The sequence below is a fragment of the Mesocricetus auratus genome, unplaced genomic scaffold, assembly GCF_017639785.1.
Source record: "Mesocricetus auratus isolate SY011 unplaced genomic scaffold, BCM_Maur_2.0 Super-Scaffold_100006, whole genome shotgun sequence".
Lineage (NCBI taxonomy): Eukaryota > Metazoa > Chordata > Mammalia > Rodentia > Cricetidae > Mesocricetus > Mesocricetus auratus.
The window spans coordinates 83,609,457-83,636,461 of record NW_024429190.1 but is presented as its reverse complement, the minus strand read 5'-3'; the positions used below and the strand labels follow the sequence as shown (position 1 = coordinate 83,636,461).

General features: G+C 41.6%; 1 long non-coding RNA gene across 1 annotated transcript; it reads right to left on the bottom strand.

Annotated features, from left to right (window-relative positions):
* Window positions 1-3,179: 3,179 nt before the first annotated feature.
* LOC121140713 lies at window positions 3,180-25,106 on the bottom strand. The gene is made up of 3 exons (XR_005877634.1): window positions 24,973-25,106; window positions 6,252-6,369; window positions 3,180-3,492 (listed from the first exon to the last, which is right to left on the bottom strand). It is a non-coding gene; the product is annotated as an uncharacterized LOC121140713 (long non-coding RNA).
* Window positions 25,107-27,005: the final 1,899 nt, after the last annotated feature.

The window sequence follows — 27,005 nt, the reverse complement described above, 5'->3', positions numbered from 1 at the left end:
ATTCCCTCCACTCAACAGGCCATCTCTCTGATACTAACAGTTGTTTAAGTTCCTTTAAATATAAGGGTGGGTGAGGAAGCCAGCTTTCTATAAGTCAAATGTAGAGAAAGAGAGTGTATGAGATACAGCCTGGATCAATGATTACCCACTCCATCCTTTAGCCAACATGAAAGATCCTCCATGAACTCCTTCCTCTTCTTCACCTTCTTGGTCGTGGTGGTCCACTCTATAGCCTCTGACCACTTACATCATCGTATATAGTCTAAGTCACTGAAAGAGCTTGGGAAATGCTTTTCCAAAAGAGGCAGAAACAGGAGATAAGTTTAGGAAGGAAGGGTTTGGGTGAAATTTTTAGTCATGAGACTGAATCCAGTTCATGAGTTGAAGTTAAACTTAGATAACAGGGCACTTTGAAATGTATCAAGAAGGCAGGAGCTTGGAGAAAGCAATCCCCATCTGGTACATGTAATCAGACAGCCTTTCAAGATAGCACCATAACATGATGAACACACTCCTTAGGAAGAGTTCTGGACCACCAAAATATATACTTTATCATCAACTTTATTTTGAAGTCTGAGCTTGAAGGCAAGGTCCTTTATTATCTTTGCCAGAAGTAAATCTGCAATTTCATGCAGAGATTTTAAGACAGGAAGGAAAACTCTCATGCCATGTGGAAGTTTTAGACCACAGCATCTAACTTCATTTAATTCCTTCATTTTGAAATGCTAATGTTCTTATAGAGAAAACTGTACCAATTTAAAAAAAAAAAGGAAGTATTTCTGTTTACGTTTTTTTCAGCTGGAATTCAGAAGACAGGTTTGTTTCAACACACGTGATCAATCTTGTATCCAAATGTTGCTGGTGAATCAAGTTTCCCTGAAAGTGTTTTTCATGCTGACAGCTAACATGTAACTTAGCATGGTGTCAGTAACCATGCTCATATCTAGCTAACATGTAACTGTAACATGAATGTTTCTGGCCTGGCTAGGCCCTGCTGCGACTTCAGCACCAAATGGTCACACAGACACTATATTATTCATGAATCTGTTGGTCACTAGCTATGGCTTCTTATTGGCTAGCTCTGTCTAAATTATTAACCCATTTCTAATAATCTTGGTATTTCCACGTGGTCTTCTCTTACCAGAGAAAGGGTCTGGACCTGTTACTCCTCTTGCATCCTACATGGTGAAAGCTCAGTGACCCCACAGAGAAGAGTGCGATTTCCTGTTTTTCCTTGCTTATATTCTCTTTCTGCCCAGCTATGCTACTTCCTGCCTGTCTGTATAGACCTCCAGACCACTATGGACAGCTAGTGGCAGTTTTTGCCCAGCTAAGTCACTTCCTGGGATCACATGACAACTCCTCTCTGCCTACACTTCCCAGAATCCTCCTTGTCTCCTACTCCTACTTATCATCCTGCCTGGCCAAACAGTGTTTTATTCATCAATCAATAAGGCAAACATATACACAGAAGAACATTCCCCATCATGTAACTTACTATGGTTTCAGTCACCATGCTAATCTCTATCTGTACATCTCACTTGTTTCTAAAATGTTGCTGAGAAGAAATTTGTACAAATTTCCACATAAAAAGAGCTCACTAATTTCTAACATAGTCATGTATCACTTAATAATGAGGATAAGTTCTGAGAAATGGATTATTAGGAAATTTTGTAGCTGGATAAACATCCCAGACTACTCACGAGATGTAGTAGGTTGCTAATGGCACAAACAGCATGTTCCTGTACCAACTTATTCAACAATTAAAAATTAATAAAAAGGTAAGGGTGGTAAAAACCAATGAACAGAGTAGTCATTTATTATACCTTTTAAGTATTGTATTTACTACTTTTTGTCATTGTAGCTAAATACTTAAAGGGAGCCACCATTTTGGCTCACAGTCTCGAAGAGTTCAGCATGGTTTTTAGACCGCATGCTCTTAAGCAGGACATCACGGCTGCAGGAGTGTGTTGTGGAGGTTGGTGCAGAGAAGGCTAAGAGTAGGGGAAAATAGAAAGGGGCTGGGGAAGGATGTTCACACTCCTATCTTGCTCCTTGCCTTTTACTTTTATCATTCCCCAACACCATCATATTAAAAATGAACCGGGGTTAACCTATTGACTAAGGAAGGACATTCGTTATCTAGTAGTCACTGAAAATATCCTTGGGCATCAAATAACGAGATTTACTCATTTCTTTGGTGCTTCTCAGTATAAGAAGCTGACAAAGCCAACCATTATATGTATCATTACTGTGCCTAACTGTGTATGTGATGTGTTTACAGGACTGGATTGCAGTGATTCTGTGTTCAGCAGCATCAGCACAAATACGTGATTGCATGTTGCAGTATGATGTTACCATGGCTACCCCATCACTGGATTAGGAAATTTTCAGCTCCGCTATAATCTTTTAGGACCACCATCCTTTATGTGGTAGATCAAACTGAGCAGAATGTTGTGCTATAGTGCATGAATATACGTAGAATTTTACTCAAGATTTTAATTTAAAAGCAAAGTCTCATCTTTATATCATAGAAGTGTTGACAGCCAATTAGCAGCCTTGCACATGCTGTCCCTTCAACCTGAAATTGCTTTCCTCTGAATGACCACACAGTTTAAACTCTGGCTCATTCCAAGACTCTGCTCAATGCCAATTTATTAATAAAACATCTAACCACTTGATATAAAACGCCTGCACCTTGTGTTCATACTTCTTAATACCTTCATTCTCCCACCACTGCTTTACACAGAATTTATTGTCACCTGCCATATAATATCTACTTCTATGTTGTGTCTGTCTACCCTAGAAATGTGATGTCTGTGAGGTTAGAAACTTGAATCTGTTTCTGTTACCTCCATCCAGTACTGAGAAGAAAGCATGATACATAATAGCACTCAGAAAACACTTCCTGGAAGGAAAGGAATCACACCTGTACCAACAATCACACTCACATTCTCCCACACACATACATAAACCTCACACACATACACACTCACACACACACACACACGCATGCTCACACACGCTAACACATACATACACCACACACACCATATACACACTCACACACAACCTCACACACACCCTCACATACAGACACACATGCGTGCCCACACATGCACACACACACATGTACACACATGTGCACACACCCCCACATTACAGGACTATTTGGAGGATCCCGGGAAGTACTATTTAAGATATATCTTGTACTGCATAAAACCAAAACCCAAAACAAGAACCTGTTCAAGATAAACATAGGAGGGGCTGTGTTTTCCTCTCACAGCTGGCAGAAGAGTGTGCACATCTGCTTTTATTGCCAGCTTCCTGCTTCCTTCTTCCTCCTGTAGCTCTGTCAAGGGGTTGCTGTGCAGAATCTTGAGAAATGTGGAAGAGCAGTCTCTTCCCCTTATTCAAGCCAAACAACTGTTCTCAGTAGGTGACAGTCAGCAAAGGCATGTGTCTGTCTCCAGCACGTTCCAATAAATGCTTCTGAAATATACAGTGTAATTAGATTACTTGGAAGTTGTGCTTAGTCAGTGGCAAATCTTTTAAATATTCAAACTATTCATTGTGAGAGAACCAGAAAAGACTGTCAGAGTATTGTCATTCTAACCCTCAGAAGAGGGTGCTATTATTTTTTTTTTGAAGAACAGCACGCATGCACACACACACGACTTACAGCAAAACTAAAAGAGGACTTTTAAAAGGACAAATATTTTGATCAAAATTGTAGATAATGGCATGTTTTAAGCTAAAAAAACATCACTTTTTTTTAAACTAGGAGCATGGCTTTTGTTCAAAGGCTTTTCTTAGGAAGGCAAATTAATATGACTAGCTAATAAGTGTTACTCAGCAAAAAAATATACATTCTTGCTGCAATTCCTAAACAAACCAGAGCTTTGACACTAAATGCCTTTTCTGGTTCATATAACCATGAGGAAGGATGAAAAGGATGAACCTTCTACAACTGAGTAATTTTCAAAATTCTTTTCTACTTACACATTGGAGAGTTTACATTGAAATCAGCTATATTCAGTAGTTTAACCATGACTGTGACGAATTACTCACAAAGGAACTTAAGGAAGTTTTTAAGGTGGTTTTTTTTCCTTTTTTTTTTTTTTTTTGGCTCATGGTTAGGAGGATGAAGTGCGCCATGGCAGGGAAAGTGTAAAGGCAAAAGCATCAGGCAGCTGACCATATTGTGTCTGCTGTCAACAAGTAGACGGGTGAATGCCGGTGCTCAGCTGCTGTCAGCCATGTTCTTTTGCCTCTGTGATCCTTGGCCATGCGATGGTGGCAACACATTGGCACACCTTAAACCTCTCTGGAAACTCCCTCAAGATACGCCCAGAGAGGCGTCTCTTTGGTGTTTCAAATTCAGTTAACATCGTCACAATAGCTGTAGCAAAGACCTCTTTCATTATTGTTTAACTGCACCCAGATTTCCTGTTCTTATCCTAAGTTTTCTGAGTTGCTGTCTTTATAGTTCAGCAGATTGGTAGTTTTATTATCCCTTTGAAGCTGGGCAGTCGTGTGGACTGTTCATTTTCTGTGGGCAAAATGAATGCAAATAAGAGGAGTTGTCTGCTTCTGTGTCTAAGTGATTTTCCTTAGAATACAAATAAAAAAAGCCATGCAGACAGCAAAAGCTATTTTCTGTATTCTACTATTAGCTTCTGGGCAGAGCATATCTAAGAGGACACAGATACTCTGGAAGGTCCAGTGAAAGGGCTGTTGTAAATGAAGTCCCCTGCACACAGTAATAGGACAGGGCTCTCCCTGAAGAATGGATGTCTGCATGACCTCTTCCAGACGAACACTGACTCCCAGAAAGCCATGGTGGAGGTGCTCAGACAGTTGGAAGAGGTAATGCAGAGGACTCTGAAGAAGCTTTGAGCAACGAAATGCCTGTCCTCACACCCAGTCTCTCCCACACCCACCAGCCTTGTCCAACCTCTTGTCCATGCTCCTCTACCAGCCAGTGGACTGCAGGAGACTCGTGTTTCCCATGCTCCTGTAAACTGGATTTAGCTGAAGAGAGATTCAAGTGAAGGCTTGGGGAGGAAGCAAAAGGCAAATCTGGGATATCTACTCCATTCCATCCCCTCTGTGCTTGAGGTGTCCTCTCAGGCTGGGGTATCTGTGGGCTCCCATCTTTGCAGGATGATGACTGACTTCACTGTCTTGATTCCTACTTCCTATTTCTAATCCTAGCGTTCCCCAAGTTTCCCACTATGGCCCTTTGTTGCTATTAATTTCCTTGCTTCGACAAATTTCAGCCCTGTCTATCTTCAATGTCAGCATCTTAAATTTCTGCTGAAAAGATGTGTGTGTGTGTGTGTGTGTATGCAACTGCCTTTTTATTTAATCAGTTAAGTATTTTTAATCACTTTTTATTTCAATGGGTTAGAGTTTTCACTGTCAGATTTCCATGTTATTATTTTCCATTGTTCTAATTTGTTCTCTCATATTTTTGCTTGCTTTATGTTATCTACCTATTTAAACATTTTAGAACAATGACATCAAAATCTACTGTAGGTAATTTGTGGATTTCTTGTTCTTAATGTGCAAATCATTGGAAAATCTCATTCTTCATCCTGGTATCTTATCCCCTTCCACAGTTTGAATTTTCAATCTCATCTTCAGTGCAGACTAAGGACTGTGAGCATCCTGATTTCTCTGAGATATGGAATTCATTCCTGTTGAGCTGCTTTGGCTCTCTTCTGAGGTTCTAATGGGCTGTTTTTCACGTTGTTTCATCAGCTTGGAGTTTCTGTTCTATACTGATGATGTTAACTTGGATTTGCTTACTCAGACAGTGGTAGATTCAAATTTCCAATGATTTATTTCTCTTTTTAAAACTCACTGTGAATACACAGCAGGCTGTCTTTCTGCTTATAACTGATGAGGGAAGAATTTTCCCAGCCCAGAGTATTAGTTGCTTTTAGTTCAAGCTCCCTCATAAGGTCTGTGCCATTTCTCACCACTGGTGCCCAAACTCTCATTAACATAATACTCTGATTTCAGCCTACACTACAACTCACCTCACTTGAGAGTCTGTGTTCTGCTTCTAGAGGTAAACATTTTCTTTTGCTTTTGGATTTCTAATCATATGTTTTATTTTCTTCTGTAATATTTTATGAATTTAGTTTCCAATGTAGAACTCTGTATACATCAGGCTACTCTAGAGTAGCAGATTTAAATAATAAATCTTTCTATATAGAAAATGTATTTATAGAATTACTTACAGGCTTTGGTTCAATTAATCCGACAATGGCTGGCTATGAAGGGAGAGTCCAAGAAACCAGGAGTTGCTAAGTCCATGAGGCTTGATGTCTCAGCTTTTTTTTAGTGTACCCTGGAATCCTGCAGAAGTAGGCTCCAATATCAGTAAAGGAATGGGCTTGCTAGTAAGGAGAGGGTTAATGGGCAATGAGCACGAGCTTCCATCTTCCACTTCCTTATATGGGCTTCCAGCAGACGGTGTGGACAGATTAAAAGTGTGTCTCCCCACCTCAAGTTCTGGATCAAAGGTGAGTGTCTTCCTACCCTAAAGGTCTGGACTAGAAATGGATTTACCCACTTAAACCCAGCAAAAAAAATCTCTCACAAGTGTGCCCTCCATTGGATTGTGCCGCTCCTGGATTGTATTTCATTCCTGATGAAGTCAAGATGACAACCAAGAATAGACATCACAAGGCCCTTTCCTCAAGTATCCCCACATTAAACATGTCAGAAGAAAAATATGCTGAGAATTACAGAAAGATTCTTCTATAATGTATAGTATCTGTCATCTTAGAATAATCAGACAGGGATGTAACATGCATCCCATTAGCAGAAATAAAATAACAATACTCTCATGAAATCACAAATCTGCAAGAAGTTCATGAAATTGCGGTGGATGGTGAGGGCTGGGGAAATCTCAAGAAGAAATAGACAGAACAGAGAGACAGAACTCTACTGTGTTCCCTGGCTCTTATCAGAGCAAAAATTCAAAGTCAAGACAAAATAAGGAATTGGAAACACTTTCTTTTGCAGGATAAAAGTTATCATTTATGATTGAATGTGGGTATTCTCAGAGACATTTGCATCCACCAGCTATATACGGACAAAATAATGCTTAGTGGTATGGAAATGTCTTCATAAGGAAGTATAGGATGGTGGTTATCTCCATTAGCAATGCTGGTCCTGTCTAGATCCAGTGATGTCTTATTTTGCACTGAGTAGTTACATGGTATCCTGCTGTACTGTAGCTTGGTTCACTAGCTTTAGCTTTCATGCAATTGCTTCTTTTCCAATGGTGTCTAGCCTGCCTCTGTGATGTAAATTAGGGCTGAAAGATAGGTCAGTTGGTAAAGACCTGACCTTGTAAGCACAAGAACACAAGTTTGAGTTCCATAGGCTCTATTTAAAATCCAGGTGTGTAAGTCCTGGTAAGGTGCCCTTTTAGTCCCAGCACTGTTGAAGTGGGGACAGGTAAGCCCCTGAGGCTCACTTGATATCCAGGCCGCTATTGAAGGGGATGTAAGTGGACCTCTGAGTCTCACAGCATACAGGCAGGACATCCCCGATGACACTGGCTACCCAGGCTGCTTTGCTTGAGTCTTTTAGGCCAGTGAAAGACTATCTACAAAAAATGTTGATTGTACCTGACAAATGAAACCCAAGATTTACTCCTGGCCTCCATACAGACAGACACAGACACACACACACACACACACACACACACACACACACACACTATGATGCCAAATATTTACTTAATTTTCAATCAGATTAACAACTTATTTTGAGGCCTTTTTCTAGAAATAGCAAAGAATACAACTAAAAGTGTCTTTAAAAATAAGAAAGGTCGAAACCAGAGGAGGCTGGGAGTCCAGGGAAGCAGCTGTTCCTCCGGCAGCATCAGGTAAACAGGCCGGCTTCCCGGCCTGTGTTCCAGTGCCTGCAGATCACCTGGGAACTGCACAGAGCTCCCAATCCCGGCAGGAGCCAAGGACCCCAGACTCCAGGTCTTCTCTCCCACCAAGGAGACCAGGAAGCCAGAGGAGGCTGGGAGTCCAGGGAAGCAGCTGTTCCTGTAGCAGCATCAGGTAAACAGGCCGGCTTCCTGGCCTGTGTTCCAGTACCTGCAGATCCCCTGGGAACTGCACAGAGCCCCCAATCCCGGCGGGAGCCAAGCACCCCAGACTCCAGGTCTTCTCTCCCGCCAACGAGACCAGGAAACCAGAGGAGCCAGAGAGACCAGGGGAGTAGCTGTTCCGGATCAGGTACAACAGGACCCAGCATAGGGTCCAGGGGACCAGGTAGGAGGCTAAGCGCCCCAGATTCCTGTTCTTCTTCTCCACCCACGGGACCAGCATTTGGACAAGGAATAGAAGAACCACCAGATTATTGGACTTGCTAGCACCCACCAAAAGGGAACTCTGGTCCCCAGACCAGTAAGGGGGTCTTTCTGCACCCACTAGAAGAAGAGATGGGAAAGAGACAATACAAAAACACACTCAGCAACAGAAAAACAAATATGACACCGCCAGATTCTAGAGACTCCACACCAGCAAGACCCCAACATTCCAACGACCTTAAAAGCACTTTCATGAAAATAGCACTTTCATGAAAATAGAGGCCCTAAAAGAGGATATAGGAAAATCCCTCAAAGAAATGGAAGAAAAAACAAAACAAAAAATGCAAGAAATGGAAGAAAAAACAAACCAAAAAATGCAAGAATTGGAAGAAAAAACAAACTAAAAAAGGCAGGAAATGGAAGAAGAAACGAAGCAAAAAATGCAAGAAATGGAAGAAAAAACAAAGCAAAAAATGCAAGAATTGAGCCGGGCGTTGGTGGCGCACGCCTTTAATCCCAGCACTCGGGAGGCAGAGGTAGGCGGATTTCTGTGAGTTCGAGACCAGCCTGGTCTACAAGAGCTAGTTCCAAGACAGCCTCCAAAGTCACAGAGAAACCCTGTCTCAAAAAAGCAAAAAAAAAACAAACAAACAAACAAACAAACAAAAAAAAAAACAAAAATGCAAGAATTGGAAGAAGAAACATACCAAAAAAGGCAGGAAATGGAAGAAGAAACAAAGCAAAAAATGCAAGAAATGGTAGAAAAAACAAAGCAAAAAATGAAAAAAAAATGGAAGAAGAAACAAACCAAAAAAGGAAGGAAATGGAAGAAGAAACAAAGCACAAAATGCGAGAAATGGAACAAAAAGCAAACCAAAAAATGCAAGAAATGGAAGAAAGAACAAACCAAAAAATTCATAAAAGGCAACAAATGGACAAAAAGATAAACAGAAAATTGCAAGAAGCAATGCAAACACTGCAAGGGTTGAAAACTGAAAAAGAGACATTAAAAAAAACACAATCTGAAGAAAGGCAGAAAATAGAAAAGCTGGACAAACAGTCAGGCACTACCGATACAAGCATTACCAACAGAATAGAAGAGATGGAAGAGAGAATCTCAAGTGTTGAAGATACACTAGGAGAAATGGATTTATCAACCAAAGAAAACCTTAAATCCAACAAATCCCTAAGACAAAACATCCAGGAAATATGGGACATCATGAAAAGACCAAACCTAAGAATAATAGGTATAGAAGAAGGAGAAGAAATCCACCTCAAAGGGGCAGAAGGCATATTCAACAAAATCATAGAAGAAAACTTTCCCAACCTTAAGAAAGACATGCCAATGAAGGTACAAGAAGCCTACAGAACACCAAATAGAGTGGACCACAAAAAAAAATCCCCTCACCACATAATAATCAAGACCCCAAACATACAGAATAAAGAAAGAATATTAAGAGCAGCTAAGGAAAAAGGTCAAGTAACATATAAAGGCAGACCTATCAGAATTACACCTGATTTCTCCATGGAAACTCTGAAAGCCAGAAGGTCCTGGATAGATATTCTACCTACAACAAGAGACCATGCATGCCAGCCCAGATTACTATACCCGGCAAAGCTCTCAATCACTATAGACGGAGAAAACAAGATATTCCATGACAAAACTAGATTCAAGCAATATGTGTCCACTAACCCAGCCCTACAGAAAATTTTGGAAGGAAAACTCCAACCCAAGGAAGCTAACTACAACCAGAAAAACATAAGCATTAGAGAATCCCTCTCTACCAACAGCCAAAAGAACAAAGGGGTGAAATTCCACACATAATTCCACCAACAACAACCATTGCAAATCGAAGAAGGATGAGCAATCAATGGTCATTAATATCCCTCAATATTAATGGCCTTAACTCACCCAAAAAACGACACAGACTAGCAGAATGGATTCGAAGACAGAACCCTTCCTTCTGCTGCATGCAAGAAACACACCTCACCCTCAAAGACAGACATTACCTGAGAGTTAAAGGTTGGGAAAAATTTTTTCAGACAAATGGACCCAAGAAACAAGCAGGGGTAGCAATCCTAACATCTAACAAACTGGACTTTAAAATAAAATCAATCAAAAGAGATGAAGGAGGTCATTACATACTCACCACAGGTGAAACCCACCAAGATGAAGTGTCTATCCTGAACATCTATGCCCCAAATACAAAGGCATCCACATTCATTAAAGAAACATTATTAGAACTTAAATCTCATCTAAAGCCCCACACAGTTATAGTGGGAGATTTCAACACACCACTCTCACCACTAGACAGTAATACCAGACAGAAACTCAACAAAGAAGCAAAGGGTCTAATAGAAGTAATGACCCAACTGGGATTAACAGATATCTATAGAACATTTCATCCACATAAAAAAGAATATACCTTCTTCTCACCACCACATGGAACCTTCTCAAAAATCGACCACATACTTGGCAACATATCAAACCTCAGCAGCTACAAAAAAATTGGAATAACTCCATGCATCTTATCAGACAACCATGCTTTAAAATTAGAATTCAACAACAACACAAATTGCAGAAAACCTACAAACTCATGGAAATTGAATAATGCTCAACTGCACCATCCCTGGGTCAAAGAGGAAATAAAAAAAGAAATTAAAGACTTCCTCGAATTCAATGAGAATGAAGACACAACATACCCAAACCTATGGGACACTTTGAAAGCAGTGCTACGGGGGAAGTTCATAGCACTAAGTGCTCACATGAAGAAACAGGAGAACAGTTATACTAGAGAATTAACATCACAGCTGAAAGCTCTAGAACACAAAGAAGCAAACTCCCCCATGAGGAGTAGACGCCAGAAAATAATCAAATTGAGGGCTGAAATCAATAAAGTAGAAACCAGGAAAACAATACAAAGAATCAATGCAACTAAGAGTTGGTTCTTTGAGAAAATCAACAAGATAGACAAACCTTTGTCCAAACTTACCAAACAGCAGAGAGTGAACATGCAAATTAACAAAATCAGAAATGAAAAGGGGGACATAACAACAGACTCTGAGGAAATCCAGAGAATCATTAGGTCATACTTTGAAAACCTGTACTCCACAAAATTCAAAAATTTAAAGGAAATGGATGACTTCCTGGATGGCTATCACTTGCCAAAACTAAATCAAGAACAGATAAGCAATTTAAATAGACCTATAACCCCTATGGAAATAGAAGCAGTCATCAAAAGTCTCCCAACCAAAAAAAGTCCAGGTCCAGATGGCCTCAGTGCAGAATTCTACCAGAAATTCAAAGAACAGCTTATACCAATTCTTCTCAAAGTGTTCCACACAATAGAAGCAGAAGGGTCTTTGCCAAACTCTTTCTATGAGGCTTCAATAACCTTGATCCCCAAGCCACACAAAGATACAACTAAGAAAGAGAACTTCAGACCAATATCCCTCATGAACATTGATGCAAAAATACTCAATATAATACTGGCAAATCGGATCCAAGAACACATCAAAACAATCATTCACCACGATCAAGTAGGTTTCATCTCTGGGATCCAGGGATGCTTCAACATACGAAAATCCATCAACGTAATCCACCATATAAACAAGCTGAAAAACAAAAATCACATGATCATCTCACTAGATGCTGAAAAAGCCTTCGACAAAATCCAACACCCCTTCATGATAAAGGTCTTGGAGAGATCTGGGATAACAGGGACATATTTAAACATAATAAAAGCTATATACAGTAAACCAACAGCCAACATCAAACTATATGGACAGAAACTCAACGCAATTCCTCTAAAATCAGGAACAAAACAAGGCTGTCCACTCTCTCCATACCTTTTCAACATGGTACTTGAACTTCTAGCTATTGCCATACGACAACAAAGGGAGATCAAGGGGATACAAACCGGGAAGGAAGAGGTCAAACTTTCATTGTTTGCAGACGATATGATAGTTTACATCAATGAGCCAAAGAACTCTACCAGGGAACTCTTACAGCTGATTAACACCTTCAGCAAAGTGGCAGGCTACAAGATCAACTCAAGAAAATCAGTAGCCCTACTATATACAGATGATAAAAGGGCTGAAAAAGAAATCAGAGAAACATCACCCTTTACAATTGCCACAAACAACATAAAATACCTTGGGGTAACGCTAACCAAACAAGTGAAAGACCTGTATCGTAAGAACTTTGAATCTTTAAAGAAAGAAATCAAAGAAGCCCCCAGAAAATGGAAAGATCTCCCATGCTCTTGGATAGGTAGGATCAATGTAGTAAAAATGGCAATCCTGCCAAAAGCAATCTACAGATTCAATGCAATCCCCATTAAAATCCCAGCACAATTCTTCACAGACCTTGAAAGAACAATAATCAATTTTGTATGGAAAAACAAAAGACCCAGGATAGCCAAAACAACCCTGTTCAACAAGGCAACGTCCGGAGGCATCACCATCCCTGACCTCAAGGTCTATTATAGAGCTATAGTCCTGAAAACAGCTTGGTATTGGCACAAAAATAGACAGGTAGACCAATGGAATCAAATTGAAAACTCGGGTATTAACCCACACACGTACGAACATCTGATCTTTGACAAAGAAGCTAAAAATATACAATGGAATAAAGAAAGCATCTTCAACAAATGGTGCTGGCATAACTGGTGGCTGGCATGTAGAAGAATGCGGATCGATCCATGTTTATTGCCATGCACAAAACTTAAGTCCAAATGGATCAAAGACCTCAACATAAATCCAGCCACACTGAACCTCTTAGAAGAGAAAGTGGGTGGTACCCTTGAACGAATTGGTACAGGAGACAGCTTCCTGAACATAACACCAGTAGCATAGACAGTGAGATAAACAATTAATAAATAGGACCTACTGAAACTGAGAAGCTTCTGTAAGGCAAAGGACACAGTCAGCAAGACAAAAAGGCAGCCCACAGAATGGGAAAAAAAATTCACTAATCCCACATCTGACAGAGGGTTGATCTCCAAAATTTACAAAGAACTCAAGAAGCAAGTCTCCAAAACACCAAAGGACCCAATTAAAAAGTGGGCTGCAGAACTAAACAGAGAGTTTTCAATAGAGGAGTCTAAAATGGCTGAGAGGCACTTGAGAAAGTGCTCAACATCCTTAGCCATCCGGGAAATGCAAATCAAAACAACTCTCAGATACCATCTCACTCCTGTCAGAATGGCTAAAATCAAAAACACCAATGACAATTTATGCTGGAGAGGATGTGGTGAAAGGGGGACACTCCTCCATTGCTGGTGGGAGTGCCAACTGGTTCAGCCACTTTGGAAATCAGTATGGACATTCCTCAGAAAAATGGGAATAAACCTACCACAAGACCCAGCAACTCCCCTCTTAGGCATATATCCAAAAGATGCCCATTCATACAGCAAAGATGTCTGTCCCATTATGTTCATAGCAGCTTTATTTGTAATAGCCAGAACTTGGAAGCAACCTAGATGTCCCTCAACCGAAGAGTGGATAGAGAAAATGTGGTACATCTACACAATGGAGTACTATTCAGCAGAAAAAAAATAATGGAATCATGAGATTCGCAGGCAAATGGATGATACTAGAAGGAACCATCCTGAGTGAGGTAACCCAGTCACAAAAAGAGAAACATGGCATGTTCTCTCTCATATATGGATTTTAGACATAGATCTGGGGAGTGCCAGCCTACAATCCTATGGCCAGAGAGTCTGGGAAACAGAAACTTCATTTAGTGGCTGATCAAAGAAGAGGCAGACTCCCTTGGTTAAGTACTGAGCTGAACTCAAGAAAGCCAGTTACAGAGACGGAGGACTGATGATCAAAGGGATTAAGACTGGGCTGGTTTAACCCCCAGAAACAGCTGACCAGACAAAGGTTAACTCTTGAATCCCAGGCATCAGCCTGGGAATCCAGCATGGGACTGATCAAGACCCCCTGAATCTGGGTGTCAGTGAGGAGGCCTAGGGAATCTATTGAGCCTTGGGCAGCAGATCAGTACCCATCCCAAGTATACACACGGACTTTGGACTCCCATAGAACAATGTGAGGTACACTCTCACCCTGAACTCTTGGGGAAGGGTCTAGGCCCTGCCCTATATGAAATGACAGACTATGGACACCCCTATGGAGGACCTCATCCTCCCTGGAGGAATGAGGGGATAACGGGGGGGGGGGGTTGGGGGGAGGGCACGGGAGGAGGGGAGGGAAAGGGAGAGGGACCTGGAACTGACTTGTGAAGCAACCTTTTTTCTTATCTAAATTTAAACTGGAAAATAAAATAAAATAAAATAAATAAGACATGGTTGTTCTTGCTTATTTTTGATTTGGCAGTGCTTATGTAGTTTGTTTACCAATATTGTTGCAGTTAATCCTAGATCTTACTTATTAAAACTTATGTCACCTGTTAAAAAAAAGAAAGAAAAATGTATATATATATGTATATATATATATGTAGTTTGGCATTTAAGCTTGTTTTTATTATTATTTTCATTTAAATTAGAAATGCGCATGCTTCACATGTTGATCCCAGCTCCCTCTCCCTCCCCTCCTCCCCCACAAAAAAAATAAGAAAGGTCTATTTTTACACCTTCCCAAATAAAAAGTAGGATTGTTTGAGAGCAACATAACAATATGTGTCATTGTTCTGTCTTTCTTGCAGTTGAAGGTGACTGTGGTTGTTCAGGCAAAACAGCTCCAATGCCCACCAGATGTAGGAGAAGAGGGATGAGCATTTATTTCTCACTGAGGTCATCCCCCCATAAACAATAAAGAACTCTAATTCCAGGTGGCGTTACCTGGACATTGATTAGAAATAAATTCATTCTCAATAATCACTGACAAGGGCAGGAGAATTAAAAAGAACCAATAGAGATCAAATTAGACTCATAGTGGGGCTGGTCACAAGTTCAGGCTTCCCTGGAGTATGAAGTTGGTGAGTGAGTGCCCAGGATCAAGCATCTGTAACTGTGTGGATAAGTAAGCAGGAATGCCTGCCATTCTCATCCTCGGGTCACTGGGAGTTGGCATGGAGAATACCCGTGTGTATTTTCCACTTTCTTTTATTCTTCTATTTGGCCCATCACTGTTTTCCTCCATTTTCTTTCCAGTCCCAGGTCCTCCTAAGGCACCAAACACTCCAACATACCACCGTTGTTTCTTTTTCTGTCTTCTGTGAGAGGGAAGGTGAACCCTGATGGTTGGAGTCTCCTTGCAGTAGATGCAAAGCCTACATACACTAGCATCTTCAGATTTAGCAAACTGCAGTATCATCCTGGCTCATATGCATCACTACCCTGCTATAGAAAACTTGTTTTCTCAGAAGTCCCTTGATATTGTTGAGAGGCATATGCATATAAGGATGCCCTTGTCTAGGAAGATTGCAGCCTCTCACCACATTGCAGAAAGCTACCATAGCTAGATAATTAGTCCCAATGTGTTAGTGATGAATGAAAGTTGAATGAATGGTGTTGCCTAAAGTCATAACTGGTACAACCTGAATGGTTTGTTTTAAGAGTTGTGGAAAATTCTACCTTACTGGAAGACTTATGTGGGCAACTGGCAACAAATCCTATGGTCTTCTCAATAGGCATAGGAAATCTGTGTCATTTCATTCTCCAAAAATGACTTAACCAAATCTTGATTTTGATCAAAACTAAAAATATTAATAATTCAATATGATTGGATGATAAAACAATATGTGTGTGAATAGTGGAATCTTGAGAAATGGAGGATCAGAAATTTAAGATCATCCTTGATTACATAATGAGTCTGAGTCTATTATGTGTCACATGAGAACGTGACTTACAAACAAAACGAAAACAATTAGTGTGATGAAACATAGCAAACTAATGGCGGGAATAGAATATATCCTTTAATGATAAGACAGCCACTTTCAAAACACAAATGCACTGGATTTCACTGCTACTTCATTTAAAAAACTACTGCTATAAAATCACCTCTCCAGTCATCTGAACCTGCCTTCGGGGATTGATTTCATTTCACTTTGATCCATTTGAAGTGCAAGTGACTCCAAAGAGTGTTGGGATGTTATGTTCTATCTTAAAACTAAGTAGATAAATCTCACATCTGCTTTTTTATATCATGCTCCATTTAGTTTAATAGCACTGAGATGACCCTGAAATTTCAAAACCTTCCTATCTTACAGCTTTGACTTTGTTTAGCCTAGCACAAACATTGTCCTGTTATGTCTATGAGTTTTCCACCATGAGATTTTCATTCTCAAACACTTTGAAATTCTACCTGGGCAGGTAGAGCAATGTGGGGAGGCCAGTGAGGGCTGTGGAATGTGGGCAATGGAGCTAAAGAAGAGAAATAAGACCTAGACACATGGGGCTTTTCTATGGTTGTTAGTGACCAAATTACTTTAAAAATAGAATTGTTGGCTTCAAGTGAGTGTTTTTCATTAACATTAACTTCTGACCAGGACAAAATGGCGGGGTAAGCACATCCCTCTCCTCCCCATGATGCTGAACTTTACACTCCAGAAATGGTCACAAAACAACCAGGGGATGTTACTGTATGGTGGAAAGTAAGATGGTTCCAGACTTCAGCCTGGAGGTGACCTAGACATGTAGTTTCCCAGTCTTTGACCTTGTTTAAAAAGACAGTTCAGTTTAGTTCATTTTTCACCCAGATCATAAAGGATTTTCCCTGGCAACATCACAGAAGGCATCTGAAGAAGTCCAATTACAACCTCACCAGCTAGGAACCACCCCCTCCTTTTATTCTGAGCTGAAACTGTATGGCTTTTCCAGTGATTCTTGAGTTCAGCCCTGAAGAAAACCCTTCTATGTCCTCAGATGGCAAAACAGGGGCCAATGAGAGTTTATGGAGCACTCCATATCCCAAGCAGACCAAAATACCAACCCAAAGACTCAGAAACCCTGAGGTCACAGACAATAGAGGTTGAGAAGTGTGTCTGGACTGATGACTGCTTGCTAACAAGGAAGAATGGAATAGGATGCTTAGTCTCCTAACACAGGGTGCAAAATGTCCAAGTGAAAGCCTGTCATCCACTAGGAACCAAGAGTGTCTCAAGAGTGGGAGAAGAAAATAATGTGATGCCAACATCTACCAAGACATTCTGGAATGATCTGTCAAAATTAAAGGCAATGATCATTAAAATACTATAAAAGTCAATTGTCATCTGGAAACAAAAAATAATCAGAAAACTTCCAACATGGCCAATTTTTGAGAGGGAACTCCTTCATGGCCGAAACTGGGGAGAGCTAATTGACATTCACTAAATGGCTGCATTAGAATCTGATCCTTTGCTTCTAGCTTGATCCCCATGGACCACTCTGGGAAATCACTGAGAATGATGGAAACATAAACTCAGCTTATCCCCGAATAGGATTAAAACACTGGCTCTACCCTCATCAAAGATTCTTTTTGCAGATATTTAGAGATTAATGGCGACTCACAAGCGGTCAGCACGCAGAGAGTAAGAGTCCGTGTTGCTTCAGCCCTAAATCAGATATCTACATGACACCCCTTCCTCCCGGTGCTCAGGGGTAATCTCCGAAGAGGGAACGGGAAGAGTTTAAGAGTCAAAGATGGTGGATGACTACAGAAAAACTGTTTTCAAGACACATCAGGACACTTCCACACATGAACTCCTAGAAATTGTAACTTCATGCATAAGACCCACAGAAGATTAAGCCAAGCCTAATCCCAGGATGGGGAGGCAGTCATGAAGCCCACCTGTAAGTGTAGAGCCATTGGTAATTGGCACCTGCTTAGAGAGGGAGTGTCAGTTTTCCTTAGGATGGGTCCCTGAGAGCCACCCATGCTGCAGTAGATGGACCTACACCCATGGGAGTACTGAGTTTACAGAAGAACACATTGAGTTGGGGGAATAACTACAGGATAAAATGAATTGGAGGGTGAAGTTGATCAAAACACATTATGATATACATGTATGAGACTCTCAAACAAAAATAAAATAAAATTGGGGAGCTGGTTCTAGTCACCACTAGAGGGTAGCATATTAAAATTTTCAATTATGAACACTACTCATTGTGTATGCTTTCTAAAAAAGTTTCAGATGCTTTAAAACTTTTATGTGCATGTTGTAAAACATGAAAATGTCAAGGCAATAAAAAATAGTCATTGGTGACCCCTTCTCCTCCTGATTTTTCAGTTTAATCAAATACTTGCTAGAACAAGCCCATATTCAAAGGCTGAAGTGTGTGGGCTCTGGTGCCTGGGTGTCACGGCAGCAGCAGACACTCACTTTCCACTCAGAAAGAGCAGAGCAGGTATCCACGCAGGCCCTTCCTCCCTTCACTCTTGTTTCATCCATGCCCCCAGTCTGTTGGATGCTACTGTTCTTCCTCACCCAATCTGCCACTCCATGGAAACCGTGTCTGGAAATACTTGCACTGCAGAACTTCTGACCAGTTCTCTGTCAAGCTGATAGTCAAGGTCAACCACCATCCCGAGAAAGGGCAAAACAAACCAGGGTTTTGGTAGACAGCAGGTCAAGCACATTTGGTCATATCATTAAAGGACAGTGAGAAGACAAATGCTGTCCTGGGAAGCGCCAGTCTGCATTTAACGAGGTCTTGGTATTGGAAAGGAAGACTGGGCAAGGGGTGGAGACACTTCTTCGTCCCCTCCTTCTGTTTCCCTAAAGGTACCTGAAGAATGCTTTGGGCAGGTTCTGTTCACCAGGGCAGCTGCAGTGCGTGGGGTGGGTGCTTTTCTTAGAAGGATGCTGACCACTTTCACCAGAGTCCTTAGGCTGGTCCAGCGCTGCTCTGTGAGGAGCCTGATGCTCTTGCTTCTTTACATGGATGGAAGTAATTACTTGAAGGTGACACAAGAGGGAGTCACTGTAACCTGGCGTTTCCTCCTTGTAGCAGGGGAAACCCTGAGTCAGTGCCTCCTCTCCCCCACCCTCATGGCTTCTGAAATGCTGACTTCTCATATCGAATGGGTTGGGAGACTGGAGACCTTCAAGTCTTGCTGTCACAATCACAACTGGATTTGTCAAATTCCTGGCACTAGGTACTGGGAAACTTGTGTACAGTGTCTTATTTCTTCCATAGGACACCACTGTGGAATAGTTGTTATTACTGTGGCCACTTTATGGAGACTGGAAATGAGACTTGAGAGAGCAAGCTAACATAAAGAGAAGTAGAGGATGCTCTGTCTTAATTAGGGTGTCTATTGCTGTGAAGAGACACCACAACCACTGAAACTTTTTATATGGGAAAACATTTAACTGGGGTTAGCTTACAGTTTGGCAAGAATCATGGCTACATGCTGGCATATGTGGTGCTGGCGAGGTAGTTGAGAGTTCTGCATCTGGACTGGCAGGCAGCAGGAAGAGAGAGAGAGGCCCTGGGCATGGCTTGAGCATTTGAAACCCCAAAGCCTGTCCCCAGTGACTCACTTCCTCCAATAAGGCACCATGTCCTAATCCTCTCAAACAATGCCACTCCCTGTGAGCCTATGGGAGCCATCTTCACTCACACCATCACAGTTTCTCAAAGACAGCCCAAGCTCAATTGCAGCCTCTTCAGTGCTATGCTCTGCCTCAAACAGTCCACAGAGACTTGGACTTACAGTGCTCATCTATTTCCTTTTTAATGTTCTAGTGCTCTAGGAGAAGGGGATGGGGCTGATGATGGCCACATCTTAGCTACAGAGATTCTACAAACTGAGGGAGGGCTAACGGAGGTGGTAAGTGTCAAACTGCATCAAACTTCCATGCTATCTTTACTACAGCGAATCAAAGTCTATCTACCTTACTTCCCAATGGTTTAAAATTCCTTCCTTACAAGATCGTCCTGAACATAACTGAAAACATAAAGGGGGAGTGAAGGTGATAGAAAGAGAGAAGACTGACATTCCTACCCTAGAGAGAAAGCCAGGTTGAGGGCTGGGTTGTACATGGTTACCAGTAGTAGTACCTGAGATGCTTCTGTATGATATGTGAATACATTCTTTTCATTTTTCTTTCTTTTACTGAAAATAGATGTTTTTCATAAAATATATTCTTCCCCCCTCTTCCCTCTGATTGGAATGCACAGCATTTCTGTCTCTCCTTATAAAACAAATAGACATCTAAAGAAAAACAGTAAGATAGAACAAACTGAAACAGGACAAAACAAACAGAGAAAAATACCCAAAGAAAAAGCACAGAATATACATGCAGACACAGAGACACACATGTTTGTACACATGGGCATTCCCTAAAAACACAAAACCAGAAGCCATAGTATATACATATGCACAAAATTTATGCGAGTTACCAACCAATATCTGTAGAGAGAGGTCTACATACCTGTAGCACTGACCACGCCCACTTGGGTGTGTTTACTGGTACGTAGGCCTCTCCCTATAAATATCTGTTTAGATTTAGGGCCCACCCCATGAGGAGGAACTTATCCCTGACACTGCTCAAGTGGTTAAGAACCAGAGACCTGATAGGCCACAGAGCTAGAAGAAAACCAAATACTACTGTTCGGTTAAGGGAAAATAACCATAAAATGACTCCTAATGGAATTCTGCCATACTCACAGAGCAGTTTTTCCTCAGCCATCATCAGACAAGTTTCTTCCTGCAGTAGATGAGAACAAATACAAAGACCCACAGCTGGACAGTGTGGAGAGAGGAGAGAGAGAGAGAAAGAGAGAGAGAGAGAGAGAGAGAGAGAGGGAAGAAGGGAGGGAGGAAGGGTTCAGTGAATACATTCCTATAAGTGATTTTTTTTGGTAGTTGAACATTAGTCTCATCAACAATAAAGGGAAAAAACAAGTGTGTAAAATTAGCAATTTTTGGTGGTGTTTCTAAGAGCAAGAATAAATCTGTTGAAAGAATAAATCTGATCTAAACAGTAGCTATGAGTGAAAAATATTATAATTGAAGGATGGAAAAGCATTGACGACATGTGAGAATCCTTAGAGTTGGGATTCGTATGTATGTCTCACACACTGATTCTGTCAAACAGAGGAACCAGCTGATGACAGAGGGGCCAGGTTCTGCAGTATGATTTCCTTGTTCAGAAATGGGCTAGCTTTTTGACTTATAAGATTACCTGTCAAAATAAATAATAATGTCATTGACCCTTTCTTTGTAAGTGCAAAATGCAGCCTGCCAATAAAAGACCTGACAAGAATGTCTTGCTTGACCACACAATCTATAAAAAGTTTCTTGGGTATGAATGCATATGGGATATTGGAATAATATTTTTACCTGTAGTATGTAAAATGTTTAATCATGTAAGGGATATGGAAAGCATCCTGTTTTTTAACTGTTTGTTTTGTATTCATTGTAATCATTTACTTGAAAAACAAAATGTAAGCACATTGTAATACTATATTACCTGAAAAGCTTTGTTGGAGTATATAAGCTGTAGTAAAAAAGTGTACAGTAGAAAGAACAGAAAAAGAACAAGAGGTAACTGTGGGAACACCAGACCTTGAGCAGAGACCCACTTCCCCTTCTGCCTGGGAGTAGGCAGCTGTAAGACAATGTTTACTAAAAACATGTTTACTAAAAACAATACAATGCCTGGGGGCATTAAGTTCCTGGAAAAGGCCTGCCCTCAGAAACCACCCTGAGCTCGACCTTGTCCAAAGACTAACCGCCTCTTCTGCCACGCCCAGATCAGTTTCTGGGGTCAGAGCAGAACCAGCCAGGGGAGAAGAGAGAGCAGAAGCTTCTCTGGTGGGGCCTTTCTTGGGAAGTTTTCTTGAACCTTTTTGGGCCCTGCTTAAAGTTTTCTTTACACCGTTGAACAAGTCTCTGTGTTGTCAATCCCCGACACCCTCGGACACAGGCCGCGCAGCAGACGCGACAATTGGAGGAACCAACGATGTAAAGAAAACTTTAAGCAGGCCCCAAAAAGGTTCAAGAAAACTTCCTAAGAAAGGCTCCCACCAGAGAAGCTTCTGCTCTCTCCTCTACCCCTGGCTGGTTCTGCTCTGACCCCAGAAACTGATCTGGGCGTGGCAGAAGAGGCGGTTAGTCTTTGGACAAGGTCGAGCTCAGGGTGGTTTCTGAGGGCAGGCCTTTTCCAGGAACTTAATGCCCCCAGGCATTGTATTGTTTTTAGTAAACATGTTTTTAGTAAACATTGTCTTACAGCTGCCTACTCCCAGGCAGAAGGGGAAGTGGGTCTCTGCTCAAGGTCTGGTGTTCCCACAGGTAACAGAAATAAAAAGGAATCCATCAGGAGAGTGTGTGAATACTTACTTTCCCCTCAGACAGAAAAGTCTGGCCCCAGACAGTGATAGTTCACAGTTAGCATTTTTAATACTGACATTCTATGCACATCTGTGCAGACGTTTCCTATTGGCACACGTTAGATTTCTACCTTCTTGAGGAACTTCACCTGTACATATCCCAGGAAGCTACCATCAGGATCATGAGTAGAAGCTAATTAGTTCCCCTGCTGCATAACACTCTCTTTCTAATAGCCTCACGTGCACAGCTGCTTTGTTTAAAAGCATATTTGTATGGGCTAAGGATATGGTTAGGGAAGACCACTTGACTGGCATCCTCAAGGTCTGAGCTACATTCCCCAGAAAAAAAAAGATGGGTGAACATCTGTTTTTGATGAAAACTGCCTTTGTGGCAACAACAGTGATAACTTTGTTCACTCAACACGTAAGCTGTGTGCACGAACCACAACCTGGTTTCGATACTTCACACAACTCTAGTCTTTCAATGTCACTGAAAACTAAGCCGTAGTAACTTGACCTCGTAGATACAAATTCGTAATGTCAGGATTCTTCGTCAAACATTTTTGGTTTTAAACTGCCACCTGTTTCTACTAATGTTTAGAGGAGCCTAAAGAGAAAAGGGCATGAGAGAATTTGTAAATAAAGGTACACTGAGTTCCACTTACTACAGATAAAGGCCCCAGGCAAAGATAAATGATGATGCAATAAGAGTCTGTCACGGGGCTGGAGAGAAGGCTCAGTGGTTAAGAGCACTGACTGCTCTTTCAGAGGACCTGGGTTCAATTCCTAGCACCCACATGGCAGCTCAGAACTGTCTGTAATTCCAGTTCCAGGGGACCCGACACCCATGGCAAAGTACCAATGCATATAAAATAATAATAAATTAAAAAAAGAGTTTGTCACTATTTGAATTAGGATTGTGAAGATATCTCATCTCTGTATCTTCTGCCAGTAGCTGGAACATTCTCTACCTACAAATAACTTGACGAAGTGGATTCAGAACGCCTAAGAACGACAGCTTGAGTCACCCAGCTGCTTCGGCTCAATAGCTGCCACCTGTAGTAAAGAAATACCTCTAAACAAGAACAGAGAGAAAGGAGCGTGGGGACATGCCGTATGTGAACTAGGGAGGCCGTGGGCATGATTGGTTTACTAGCTATGTATCCCTACATTTTTACAACCATTGAGCCTAAAAGACGGGACACTAATATTGAAACAAAACTCATTTGAATGTGGCGATTATGCAAAAGTTACTGAGGATTATGATCAATGTTAGAGATGCCTCCAATCATAACCTAGACATTGTCCATCTCCCCCTTAATGACTGGCATTGAGGAAGGCAGTGATTCAGACCCAGGTCCCCTGTTCGCAGCTGTGGGAGCTTAAGTAAGTCATGGAAACTAGTGTCCCCAGCTAGTGATAAAGGACTGAAAGGACAGAGGGACAATCAGTTCCTGTACTTGCTGTCCCTAGGTCTACTGAAGGGTTCTGGAGTTTGTAGCATCTGGTGAACAGCTTGACTTCAAGATGACAGCAAGTCTCCAGGCTAGGAAGCCACACTGAAGGCAGACTCAATCCTATGCAATTTCTGGAGTAGCCACGAGGTGGCGCCAGACGGCAAAGCCTACTTTTGTTTACATACAAGATAGGGGAAAAAACAAAAAAACAGAACAGAGTATGTCTCTACACCAAGTAGTCAAGAAATCCTTTACTTTCGCCCCCTCCGCCAATAAATATTTCCATACTGAGTTTAACTCATGAAACATTGTTGGGAAAGGAGGTCCAGAAATCTTGGAGCGCTGTGAACTGGAGAGAGAAAACAGAAGGAAACTAAGGAGATTTGGGTGGCTGGGTGTGACCAGCTGTCTTTTACTGCCCACTCAAGAGAAAGCTTAATTGTTTGCGTCTTCGGCGCTTTCACGTATAAAACAGACATGGTCTATCCCTACGTACCGCGATGCTTAGGACAGCTTTCTACTCCACAGCCACAGGCTGTGAAAGGACCCAGCCAAGTGATAGCGGATTTAGATGTCCCTGTCCTCTGGTGTTCACGGGCGGGTGCGTCTCAGAGTGAAAGAGACCAGAGACCCGTAAACCCAGCCGTGTACCCCGCCTCCACCACACCCATCTTTACACTTTTCCTACAAGGGTGTCCTAGCTGCCTCCCCGCCTGCTCCTCTATCCCAAAACGCACTGCACTCAACTGCCAGAATAAGCAAATCCTCCCCTCTTCTCCTTAAGTCTCCCCAACAGCTGCTTTCTGCACATAGAGTAAAATCCACAGCCCATTCTGTGAGTCACCAGGCCTGCTGAAAGGGCCTCAGCCTGCCTACCGCCACCGCTGGCTGGATAATACTGTGACAATCCCCTCCTCCCAGCGGGCACCCCTTTTACCTTATGAAAAGAACTCCATTATACGTAACAGCACGAGCTCAGTTAGGAACTCTCAGCCTTCCAGACTCTTTTGGAGTTATCAGAAGCAACAGGGGACTCGTTTCTAGCTAAAGCGAAAGATACTGTTGGGAATCCCTGGCAATTGCTGCCTTGGTGAGCTCCACCCTTCACCTCTCTTCTTCCGGCTTCGAACTGGAATGCAAGGCCTGGACGTGGGGCCTTGATCAGGACTAGGACAAAGCCTGCATGCTATCTAGAGAGAAACAGAAAGACAAAAGGCCCAACCCTGAGATCCAGACAGCTTGGGCTAGGACTCCACCTCTGACTGCCTGCTTCAAGGTTCAAGGCTTTGAGCTAATGTGCTTAAAAAAATAATGCAAGTTGAGTTGATGATGTGACCATGGCCTGGCTACAGCTTCTAGTTCCTAAGAGATGTATATGTAATGTGCCACCTCTCTGCTTCTAGGATTTTATCTTCTGTATTTCCCTCTTTAACTCATCACAGGTGCTGCAGATACAAACTTTAAAAGTTTTACTACCCATGACTCCTTGTCACAAACAAGGAGTCATGGCCCCGGGTCAGAGGAACAGGAACTAGGTATACAAACTAAATGTTTACTGATAATAAATCATACAGAAATTTATCTGGAAACAATTCTTTGGAATGCATAAAGTTTTCCTACTCGTTGAAGATAAAGACAAGGTTATACATGAAAGGGATAGATATATTTATTTGTTTTTATGTAGAGAATTAACTCTGGACTGAATATTTGATGCTGCAGGATATTTCACATCTTCAGCCCCTTTCTAATCAATAGATAGTTTCGCTTTGGTTAATACTTTTAAGTTTTTATATATATGAGTGTGCATGTGTCTCTGAATGACTGTCATGGGAAATGCCTGAGCTGAAACTGCAGACAGCTGTGTGCCAGGGATTAAACTCGTGCCTTCTGAAAAAGCAACAAGCCCTCTTCACTATTGAAACAGCTCCCCAGCCCTGATATTTTGGTCCTACAATCACCAATGCTGACATAAAATGCAATACTGATGCAGGAGAAACTTGAAGTAATAATTTGATGCTATAACAGATTTGCTAAGGAACTTGCATAGGGCATATTAAGTTACACAACGAGGAATTTACCTGAAGGAATGCTGCTTTCAATAAAGCAGTGTACTGACCAGGTGTGTTCTAAGTTCCACGTCTCACTTTCAAAACCAAGTCCTTCCTTTCTTCCACTTATTAAGAAATGGTACCTGACTCAGCTATGGTGCACAGAAATTTTCCCACCCTAAATTTTCTTTCCTGATCAGAGCTGTCCCATCTTCACACTCCTGCAATACAGGCACATTCATTTAGTTCTGAAATATCCATTGCCAGCTTCCCTCACAAGTTAAAACAACTGGTTGAAGTCAAGGACTATGTTTTATTTACGGAAGCAACCAGTACATATTTACTAAGTAGCAATATCGTTACCCCTGCCATAGTCAAGCTCATTCAGAGCATTTTGGTTGAACTGGATTTGCAGAAATGAAGAAATTTAGAGGGACTTCTAATCTCATGGAACTCAAGTCACAGTGTGGCAGAGGACAGTCATGGCATATGTAGAATAACAAAATAGAGAAAGGAAAAGTTGAAGGGTGAAGTGAAATAAGCAAGCCCAGCTCGGAAGCCCATTCCATCTCCTACTGAATTCACATTGATTTCAATGATGGAGACATTTGGGTATAGTCTTGTATTAGTTACTTACCTGCTGCTGTGATATAAGACCCTGACAAAAGAAAAGTTAGGGAAATGTGCTGGTTACCTTTCTGGCAACCATGCCAGCTAGAGTTATCTGGGAAGAGGAAGGTGGGCAAGTCTCTAGAGCATTTTAATGATGATGTGGGAGGGTCCACCACTGGGCAGATGGTCCTGATCTGTAAGAACACGGGCTAAGAAAGCCATAAGGAGCAAGCAGTACCTTCCTCCATGGCCTGCCCTCCAGTTTCTCCTCCAGGTTCCCGTTCTTGACCCGACTTCTCTTGGTGAGTGA